The following is an 11332-nucleotide window of genomic DNA, read 5'->3' as shown; positions in this document are numbered from 1 at the left end:
TAGGTCTCGTATGTTATATCACATTTTGTTGGTTAAATATCCGTTACACTGTATGTGTAGGTTTCGTTTTGAAAGAGAGACGGATGTTAGCAAAAAGAGTGATTTTGCGGTTCGGTGTGGTGTGTCTCTCTCGCCACGGTTTCAGCAGTGCGTGTACCGTCAATAGACGTACAGTATTTGCGGTGGGTGATTTGCGTCGGTATACGGGATTGTGTGTAGATTGTTATTCAGATTTCAGGTATGCGTGTTATGTGCATGTGTGTCCGTAGGCATTGTGTATTGCAGCGGTGTATACAGGTTTGTGTGCGAGGGCTGTACTTGGTTTCAATGACCTGAATTGGACATGGTATTGGATTTAGCTATGTGTGAGCATGAGTTAATCCAGGTTGGATGCACAGGGATACTTTTTGTCATACTTTGACTTTGAGACAGGTCTTGATATTGCATGTCTATCTTAATTAAGACAAATGGTGGATAGTTTTTCACGGGTTCTTGTCTTGGGAATTAAGCTAGACCTCTACAACAAGAGTCTTGATGGTTGTCAGTGTTTTCTTGAATAGATTCTACGGGGATTGTTCCGTACCTGTTGATACCCAGTTGTGATTTCGAATACAGTTGCATAATGGCCAGTATAGATCAGATAAAAGAGTTCTCAACCCGTCGGGAGATGAGCCTTGCGGGTAGTGAGCTTAACAAGTTCGTTTCCGAGCGCTGCGCCGAAGTGTTGAGAGTAAAAGAGCTAGAATGTGATCGCGAAGAGCGCGAAAAAGAAGTGAAGCTAGCCGAGCTTCGGGTCGAGGAGAGAAAGACTGCCGGTGTAGATTCGGGTGGTTTGAGGTTGAAAATTGGTAAATTTGATGACACATGTGATAAATTTGATGCATACATTACCAAATTCGAATTAGTCATGGCTAGTCAAAAGGTACCTGACAGTGTAAGAGCCTTACACCTTATTTCTTAATTGACAGGGCAGGCTTTAGAGGTAGTGAATAGAATGTCAAGGGAAACTCGCAATGATTACGAGGCAGTAAAGCGAGAGTTGACGGAGTTCTATTATTTGACCGCCGATGGTTATAGGAGAAAATTTCGTACAGCAAAGCCAGAAAAGCATGAACAGCCTAGGCAATTCAGTGTACGATTGAAGGGTTACTTGCAGAATTGGATTGAGTTATCAAACATTGAAGAGAATTATGACTCCCTGTTTGATTTAATTCTAAGAGAACAGTTTGTGTATTGTTGCCCAAGGGAAGTTGAAGTGTTTGTTAGAGAGGGGCAGGATAGTAGCATTGATAAGGTTGTTGAAAGGGCTATGGTTTAGGTAGGAGCCCATGGATTACATACATTCGGTACACCCCGAAATCCAGGTGAATTCAAACCAACGTCTACAGGTACACAGGGTAGTGTTGGTCCCACTCGGCCAAGTGTCCCCAAGGGTAAGGGTTTTGACTTGCGTACACCAAGTAGTAAGGGTGCAAGAGCACATGATGCAGGCAATCGTTCTGCTAGAGGTTAATGTTATATGTGTGGTAGCCAGGGGCACCTTAAGAGCGAATGTCCGTTGCGCAAACAAATACAGTCAGCGCAAGGAATGATGACTTTGGATTGGACAGATTTCCCCACCCAAGGAGTAGACGGTAATGACAGTTCTCAGTTAGTCGCGAATGGTGTTGAGGATACAGGAGATAGTATCGGCACATTGAAGTCTGTGGATAGTTCACCACATGTAAATACAGTGCATCTTGGACTAGCTAGTATCTGTTTACTACCAGTAGAAGCAAATGGATTGAATTCATTAGAGCAGGCAAGACAAAGCATTGTGAATAAGTTAGGCATGGCTTATGATCTGGTAGGGGCTATGACGAAGCATATGCCCGTAGTTCAGGTAGGCTGGAAAAAGGGAACAATTAAAGCAGTATCAGTTTTGAGAGATTGTGGGTGCACTACTTGTGTAGTTAAATCGGAACTAGTCAATGAAGATCAGCTGACAGGGTACAAGCAGTTGGTTTTGCTCATTGATGGTACAGTAAGGGAGTTCTCAGTTGCGAGGCTGACTGTTGATTCTCCATACTTTGTGGGTGAGATAGAGGCTTTGTGTATGCCTCATTCACTATTTGATGTTGTTATTGGGGATATAACTGGTGCACGTGAACCCCGCGATCCAGATTTGAACTGGGTACCTAAAGGAGGTAAAGTAGTAAGTGACGATGCAGACCAGGTGAATAGTGATGGTGAGAATACCATTGGTGATGTCAAGGACACTAGTGAAGTGCAGGTTGTGGATGGAGTTGAGCAGGTTGCAAATATCTCTGGTGTGAAAGAGGATAGTCCACGGGTGATGGCAGTTGAAACTCGATCTCAGAAGGAGGTCAAGGTCAAACCGCTCAAGGGTTTGAAAACTGGAAGTCCCATTTCCTGCATAGAGCCTGCAAGTTTTGTTCGTGAACAGAAGGAAGATTCATCTTTGAGTTCATTGTGGAACAAAGTAGGTAGGGAGGAGGTTAACTTGCCAGTGGATGGCTGTGTTCATATGTGTACAGAGAGTAGCGAAGTGTGTGAAGATTCAGAGGAAGATGTTGAGGTTCAGATCAGTGATGTTGATAGTACTGAAGTGACAGTGATGCCATCCATACATGAGAAGGAATTCATAAAGCATGTCAGGGTGAATGAGTCCTTGGAAGAGAGTCGTATGAAAGGGATATCTCAGTCATTGCGCGAGTATCATGAGGTCTTTTCTGATGTACCATAGAAGACAAAAGCTGCAGAGTGCAAGTTGTTTTTGACACGATTAATGAACCAGTACGTTCACCTCCACACAAAGTGCCCAATTGATAAGGCATCTGACTAAGAATCATGAGATGGAGCATGAGGCTCCAAGAGTACATGTTTAGAATGTAAAGGGTCAGGATAGGGTTGCAGCAAATGGTATGAGGAAAGTGTAAAAGGCTCTACACATGTGTTTATTTTGGTCTGCGTACCATTGTAAATGATTGAATATGTGTATTATGTATCATGGGTTAACACAGTTTATTAATGTCATTTTGTTGGATACACATTGCATTTAATAAGATTATGTAATATCTATGATGTTAGCACGAGATAGCAAGAGCTTTGTAGACATCATTTGTTTATTTTCTCGTAATTTTTTCGAGCATAGTTTATGGACCTTGGAAATGTAACATATACGATTTAGTACGATAAAATCTTGTCTGTTTAAAGCAGCTATTTTATATTGATCTTGCAAACTACAAATGTATGTACCATCAAACTGTACATGATAGTGCATACACATTAATTTATTATCATGGCTATTTGTTTCGTATAAATGCATTACTCAAAGTTGATATTAAGAAGAAATATTACAACAGTATTACTTGCATTTTAGTTAATGCAAACGCAGGAATGTTACTGCATTTTAAACCATGCCAATGAATATTTTTAACGATGTCTATGTATGATAATCGTTATGAATGTTAGTGCTGGAGCTATATCATTGTGGACATTATAACAGATTTAGATGTGAGTTTTGCCATAGTTAGATTTGGACTTCTGCTGGTGGTCATCTTTAAAAGTCTTCAGGGATCACAAAGCTTGGATTCAGACGACAAACAATGACCGAGATGATGTCCCATTACGAGGAATACTCCTTGTTACTGCAGAGACTATGTTTACAGCATACGGGTTTACTAAAAAGTCACAATTTGGACTGATAATTTGGATCACATAAAGAGACTGGTGATACTTATTGTTTACAGCATATGTGGTTACTCACAACTTGGATTGATCAATTGGATCACAGAGAGAAACTGATGATACTTATTGGAAAGCCTTAAAGACAATTTAATGATTTTTGTGCAGTAAACATTGAAAAGTTTGATTTTCAAATTTTCATGAGATATTTATTTGCCAATAATTCTAGGTTTTGTGTAGAATATTTATTGTAAACATGCTATAGTAAGTACATTTGGAATGAGATGTTCAGTAAACATTGAAACAGTTTGCTTTAAAAATTTCCATGAGATATGTAATTGCCAATAATTCTATGATTTGTGTAGAAAATTTACTTTGGTAAATTGTTCTTAAAATGGGGGGCTAATTGTCACATGAGAATTAAGAATGATGTTACCCTGGTAAGGGTGAGTTTTTCCTTTGGTGTTTGGAATTCAGTTACACCATGAATAAAGCCTCTTTGAGCCGAGACCTAAAACCAGTAAGACTAATTGTCGTTTTTCTCATGATATACAAATGTTACTTTCATTTCTCTTTGTTTCACATCTTACGATTCTGCATTTAAAGGTAATGTTGAGTTCTGGTGATGATGGATATAAAATGTTAAGGATCAAAGCAAACATAAAGTGAATGTTCAATGATTAAAAAGAAGTGGTATCTTGTATTATCTGCTGTAGAAATTCATTCATTCAGGGTAGTGAGCACAATTTTTTTTTTGGTCCTCGAAAATTTTAAAATGTCCACCCCCCACCTTGAGCGCCGGGGGGGGGGGGGGCCAACCCCCCAAAAAGGTAAAAATCGCGTGATTTTGCATGATTTTTTTCTCAAGGGGGGGGGGGGGGGGCGGGCCCCCCGGCCCCCCCCCTGGATCCGCCACTGTCATGGACAAAGTCTCGACTAAAAGACTCAAATATTTTGGTCACGTCCTACGAATGAAACCCACAAGATACCCCAAAATTGCTGTTGAAGGAAACGTCACAGGAAATCGACCCAGAGGCCGTCCACCCAAAAGATGGCTTGACTTCATCTCAGAGGACTGCAAAGCAAGATCCATACCAAGGCTGACAGATGCATCAAGATTGGCTGCAGAAAGAAAGATTTGGCATACCATCACCATACAGAAGCCATCACGAGGCCCCTGGCCTGCGTGGACGGCATAAGTCAAGTCAATTTATAGAGAGAGAGAGTTAGAGAGAGAGAGAGAGAGAGGGGGGGGGGGCTGAGCGAGTATAAGGGAAAGGACTCTTATACAGAGGGAGAAAGGTAGATAGATAGATAGAAAGAAAGAAAGAGAAAGAGATAAAAAAAAAGATATATATATATATATATATATACATATATTTTACTAAAGGCGTCATTAGAGGGACATTTGGAGTGAAAAAATGAGTCATTAAGTAGACATTGTCATTAGAAGGACAATATGGTGTCCTCTTAACGTTTTTTACGTTTTATTTCTCATAGAAGGCCCAATTTGTTTAAATATCTCTCTATATATTTCACTAAAGGTGTCATTGGAGGGACATTTGGAGTGAAAAAATGAGTCATTAAGTAGACATTAGGGTTAGGGTAAGGATTAGGGTTAGGGTTAGGGTTAGGTTTAGGGTTAGGTTTTAGGGTTAGGGTTAGGGTTAGGGTTAGTGTTAGGGTTCGGATTTTTATGATGTCCGCTTAATGTACCATGTAGGGTTATATATGTATATATATATATAAGAGAGAGAGAGAGAGAGAGAGAGAGAGAGTGGACAGGGGGGGGGGGGACTCATAAATAAATATTAGAGAAAAGATGAAGTAGGAAATACTGCCAATTTATGTGGAAATTCGATATCTATTCAAGCTTATTCAACTCGACAGAGTTTGGACTCGTTAAAAGGATTTTTTAATTCGAAAGCAGAGGCGGCGTTCCATGGGGGGGGGGGGGGGGGGGTAGGCATGCCTACCAGTCTCCCCACCCCCAGTTTTCAAGCCCTCACGAAAGCCCTATTTTTTAAACATCAGAACAGTGCCCATTTTAACGTCGGAAGATGTCTTATGTTTTAAAATTTGCTCAAACAAGTGCTCATTTTCCCTTCAAATCAAATCACCTGACCTATTGAAGAGCTAGCCATAAATCATTACGGATCCACTTGCCATTGTCACTAATATTAGATTTCGTTTACAATTAGAATTTAGGAAAGAAAACAATCCAACAAAATTAATGTAGACTGTTTCCTGATATTTTGTTGATTGTACCATTGCATGATCGTCATGTATGAAAGGGCACATCAATTATTCGATGATTTGTTTTTCTGTTTCTTCTATACCCAGTTACTTTGCTTTTCTGTTTTCATCTATACTGTATTTTTCTTAAATAACAAGTTTTCCTGTCTCATATTTTGGACACTCTAGCCTTGCCTTTACCATCATCGAGTTATTCGTTAGTCCGGAATCTGACCGGTTCTTTATATTCCCTACACTTGATTCAAGCGGCCTAAGATGGGGTTATCAACGAAGTAATACGCTCATCAGCCCGCGACTTTTTTAAAACCTAACATAGCCATCCTTGGTCCTCGCGTGTTATACCAATTAAAGTGATAATGATAATACGGTTTATTTAGTCAGACTACATATCTAATGAATATTCATGACATATCGTACTCTAGATGAGAGGTTAGGCCTTAGCAGGGGAGGCGATCCCGGGGGACGGTGGGGGGGGGGGGGGGGATACGTCCCCCCTCAATACATCCCCCCAGAAAATGTAAAAATGTGCAAAAAACAAGATGTCTAGCAAATACTAACTAAATACTGCAACACACTTTTAGGCTCTGGAGGGCCCAAGAGTGCAGCGTTTAGACTAACTCGAGGAAGGACCGCCTTCGGCGGCTGTTTGCTCCGTGTAAGCAATATAAATTGTCAATGCTAATGCGTATTGATCTTTAGCGCTGCAAACGTGCTAATAGGCAGCAGTATCGCAGTATGCTGACGGTATCGCTAATTTTATAATCCTTAAATTCAATTTAAAGAGTGTACATTCGCTGTACAGCGCAAATACCGATATCCGTTGCCATCCTCTTTCACGAACTTTTTTGAGTTTTTATATTTCATTTCGAGATTTGAAACAACTTATTTAAAAAATCCCAGCCTTTAGAATAATCTGCAGTCATAACGAATGACACGTGGCATTTTTTTTTTCAGTCGGAGGCGTGCAGCACCCTAAAAGTTTTTAGATTTCAATGGATTTCCTTACTCAAATTATAATATAGCTAATAATATAGATATATAGATAGATAGATATAAATGCAAACATCTTCTCGCTGGATTGCTACGCTCCCTCGCATAACATCCTTCAAAATATACAAGTAAATGTTGTAGAAAATCTGTAATCCGTTGATATACGTAAGCACAGTTTACACTATGCCCCCTCGTCCCTCCCATGTCGCCCTCCGGTCAGGAACTGAAATCGCCGCCCCTGGGCCTTATGATTATAGGATAGGGCTTAGTTAGGGTTTCGGTTTGGGTTAAGATCAGGATTAGGGTTAGGGTTTGGGTTGGGTTAGGGTTAGGGTTATGATAATCAGGCAAACCCTTTTTTCATCTACTCAGCTTCGTTGGTTCAATCGATGAGGTTAGCGTTCTTAAATCATGAATCGCAGTTATCATTTCGTCCTATTGTTTTTCCTTTGTAAATAGTGAGGCAAAACAAACAATGATCAAACTGTAAGGCCCGAATTTACAAAGGAGGTTTGTCGACAAACCTTGGTTTTCGTGCGTCATATGACGCGTTTGGGCGCGTTTTTACAAACCAGGTTTGTAAAAATCGCGTCAAAACGCGTCATATGACGTCCACAAACCTCCTTTGTGAATTCGGGCCTAACTGTTTATGACCTCTTTCCAAACCCGTTTTCATTCATTAATAGGATTGCTAGATTAGGTTAAAAAATAGTCGCCACCAGCCCTATGACCCAGGCTAGGTCGGGCGTCATAATTTAAGGATCACGCCATCTTCGGCTGGCAGCAGGTAAGTAGGGGAGGTCGCATTGCGTTGGTGTGGTGGAGATTAAAATTAAATTGGCCAGATTCATGACTAGTTCTTCGTACGCGCAGATGATGCTGTGCTGACTGTATCTCGATAAACTTCTCCAATTGTTTTCCGCTCAATCCAATTGATTGATGCCATACTCAACCCGTACAGACTATTTATAGAAACTCCACAGGCACATCACATCAAGTAGAAATAAGGTTGGCTCAAACGGAAATTCATTCAGAGAAATGTATGCAAATTGAAAATTCAAGTGTATAACATAGTGTTCTATAATGCATGCTTTTGACATTCGATATGATCGGTTTGAAATCTAATGACCTTTAATGACGATTAACTTGGTTTTAGAGTTTCTATGAACCTTTGTCACATTTTACAATCTGATACTTCAATTTATGAATACAGATCAATTATAAGTACTGCACAAACTATTAGTTGTATTTCTCGAATATTAAGCAAATAACTACCGTTGGTGAAGGTGATGGGACAAACTATCACTTCCGAGGCGATATGGATGTAGCTATCTTTCCGAAGCGAAGCTGAGGAAACATAGCGTATATATTCTGATCGACGAGGAAGTGATAGTTTGCCATCGCCTGAAACCAAAAGGTGATTATTTGCTTTATATTCCACGTTGGTGTGGTGGAGATTAAAATTAAATTGGCCAGATTCATGACTAGTTCTTCGTACGCGCAGATGATGCTGTGCTGACTGTATCTCGATAAACTTCTCCAATTGTTTTCCGCTCAATCCAATTGATTGATGCCATACTCAACCCGTACAGACTATTTATAGAAACTCCACAGGCACACATCACATCAAGTAGAAATAAGGTTGGCTCAAACGGAAATTCATTCAGAGAAATGTATGCAAATTGAAAATTCAAGTGTATAACATAGTGTTGTTTAATGCATGCTTTTGACGTTCGATATGATCGGTTTGAAATCTAATGACCTTTAATGACGATTAACTTGGTTTTAGAGTTTCTATGAACCTTTGTCACATTTTACAATCTGATATTTCAATTTATGAATACAGATCAATTATAAGTACTGCACAAACTATTAGTTGTATTTCTCGAATATTAAGCAAATAACTACCGTTGGTGAAGGTGATGGGACAAACTATCACTTCCGAGGCGATATGGATGTAGCTATCCTTCCGAAGCGAAGCTGAGGAAAGATAGCGTATACATTCTGATCGACGAGGAAGTGATAGTTTGCCATCGCCTGAAACCAAAAGGTGATTATTTGCTTTATATTCCACATCTAAAAACAATATAACTACAACAAGAAAAGGACGTGTATGCATCTACATGAAAGACACCAGGCCCAAATAAAATTCACACCAAAAAGGCTAAAAGTTTAACCAAACCCCTCGAGGGTACGGTGCGCGCATGTGTTTGCTTTAATTGCGCTCATTGGTAATGCGCGCTTAATTACGCCTATTTTAGTGCGCTTTTGGATAATCTTTAGTGAAAGTGCGTTGCCCTTTGTGGATAGTACCTCTATCTTCAGTAAAAGTGCGTTGCCCTTTGTAGATAGTAGTACTATCTACAAAGGGCAACGAACTTTTTGCTTCTCCCATCAATGATGGGCGAACTATCTTTGATCACGTGATTTACTTATGACCAATCGTAGAGCAAGATTCTTGGTATGTGGAATATAATACATAATATAAAATATCTAATCATTGATTGTAATACATGTAAATAACATTTTAAACTGTGTCTCTGTTTAATAGTTGAATGTCGTTATTGTGCGTTTAAAGGTATAGACCAGTTCTGGTCATGCGATTGCATTGTAAAAGAAACGTTGTGGAATCGATCAGAAAAGGTTGACCATCTAGCATATAAGTATTTGTGTGTACTGCAAGGTTTTAGAATCATCAAATTGATAAGAAATTTGGCCCAGTCTTGGTAAAGTAACGAGCACTGTACACATAGAGATCTAAATGGGACTACGGGATATATATCTAGGCCGGATAGATATAATAATAATAATAATTTACCAAATATATCAATTAGTAGGCGGTTTCCCGGCAAATATGTAGCATCACGTATTAGTCAAAACATATTCTTTCACATGATTGGTAATAAGAGCTTCCATTTCATTTTTTGAGAGGGTGCGGGGGCCGTTTCCAAAACTGGTCTATACCTTTAATGCGATGCGGACTTTACTGAAAGCATTGCATTACGGTTTTCTCACCTCTGTCTCTCGATAGTTGCTCCCTCTCTCTTTCTTTCTCAAGTCTCAACATTACACCAACCGTTGCTCATGAGTAAATACAAAAAGAAAGTGTGGGAGGGAGGGCGATAGAGAGAGAGAGAGAGAGAGAGATTAATGGAGGGGGGGGGGGGGTATTGAGCACTAACAAAAAATGGAGCAAAACAAAAACCGCTTTTTACTCTTTTACTTTTTTTTTGGCCAGGGGGGGGGGGGGGGGGGGTGGGGGGGGCATTTTCATTTTTTGTTTAAAAAAAGGTAAAATTAACGTTACCATCTTTTTTAAAAACTTTTGTTTTGCCAGGAGGCCAGGCTCGTCGCCCCCCGCCCAGGATCCACGCCTGCATCAAGCTAAGTCATCCAAAGTTCACTGAGAACACTGATTTTGTCCCAGTGGCGTATATCGAGGGTGCTTAAAAATACTAGGCTAACAGGAATGTATGTTCTTTCAGAAACACCCAACCGTGTAAAAATTCATGTTTAGGGAATTTTTTTGGGTGACATTGCGACATCAGTATTCGTCACCGGATAAAGTTGTTTACTCGGAAATATAACAAAACAACTTCAGTAACAATCACTGCTATAAACGCCTCTTATATCAAGCTGCAAGATGATGTAAATTAACATGGTACTAGTATACATGTACTTTTATCAGAGGCGGCTCTCCCGGGGGCAGGGAGTACAGTCCCCCCAACTTTTTCAAGTACACAAAGTACCCCTTTTTCCAAAGGAAAAGTGCCCCTTTAACTTTGTAAGAAGTGCCCCTTTTTTACAAAGGATAAGTGCCTCTTTTATTCTGACACGTGCCCCTTTTCTTTCGAAAGTTTCCATTTTCCTTTGCAATACGTTTCCATTTTCTTTTCTCATAAGTGCCTTCTGAATCTCTAGTAAGTGCCCCTTTTAGGTTCAAGAAGTACCCCTTTTCACTTTTGATAAAAGCCCCTTCACCTCTGATAATTGCCCTATTCAAATCTGAGAGGTGCCCCTTTTACTTTGACAAGTGCCCCCTTTTCTTTATAGGAAGTACCCCTTCCCCTTTTTAAATTCGGATAAGCTCACCTCATACTTTTAAATGAGCCCCTTAACCTAATGATAAGTGCCCCCATTAAAAAAGAAGAGCCTATTACCCTTCTCATAAATGCCCCTTTTCATCTCTGGTAAAGCCCCTTTTCAGGTGCGATTAGTTACCCTTTTCACATCTTATAATTTTTAACAAAGAAACGTGCCCCCTTTCCTTTCTAAAGAGGGACCTATCACCTTTTCCTATATGCCCCTTTTCACCTTTTATAAATGCCCATATCAAAAACTGATGGATGCCCCGTATCCGTCAACAAATGCCCATTTCCCATAAAGTGCTCTTTTGCAT

This window comes from Strongylocentrotus purpuratus, unplaced genomic scaffold, assembly GCF_000002235.5.
Source record: "Strongylocentrotus purpuratus isolate Spur 01 unplaced genomic scaffold, Spur_5.0 spur5_scaffold_6, whole genome shotgun sequence".
Lineage (NCBI taxonomy): Eukaryota > Metazoa > Echinodermata > Echinoidea > Camarodonta > Strongylocentrotidae > Strongylocentrotus > Strongylocentrotus purpuratus.
The sequence above is the reverse complement of the archived record's forward strand: the minus strand, read 5'-3'. Positions refer to the sequence as shown.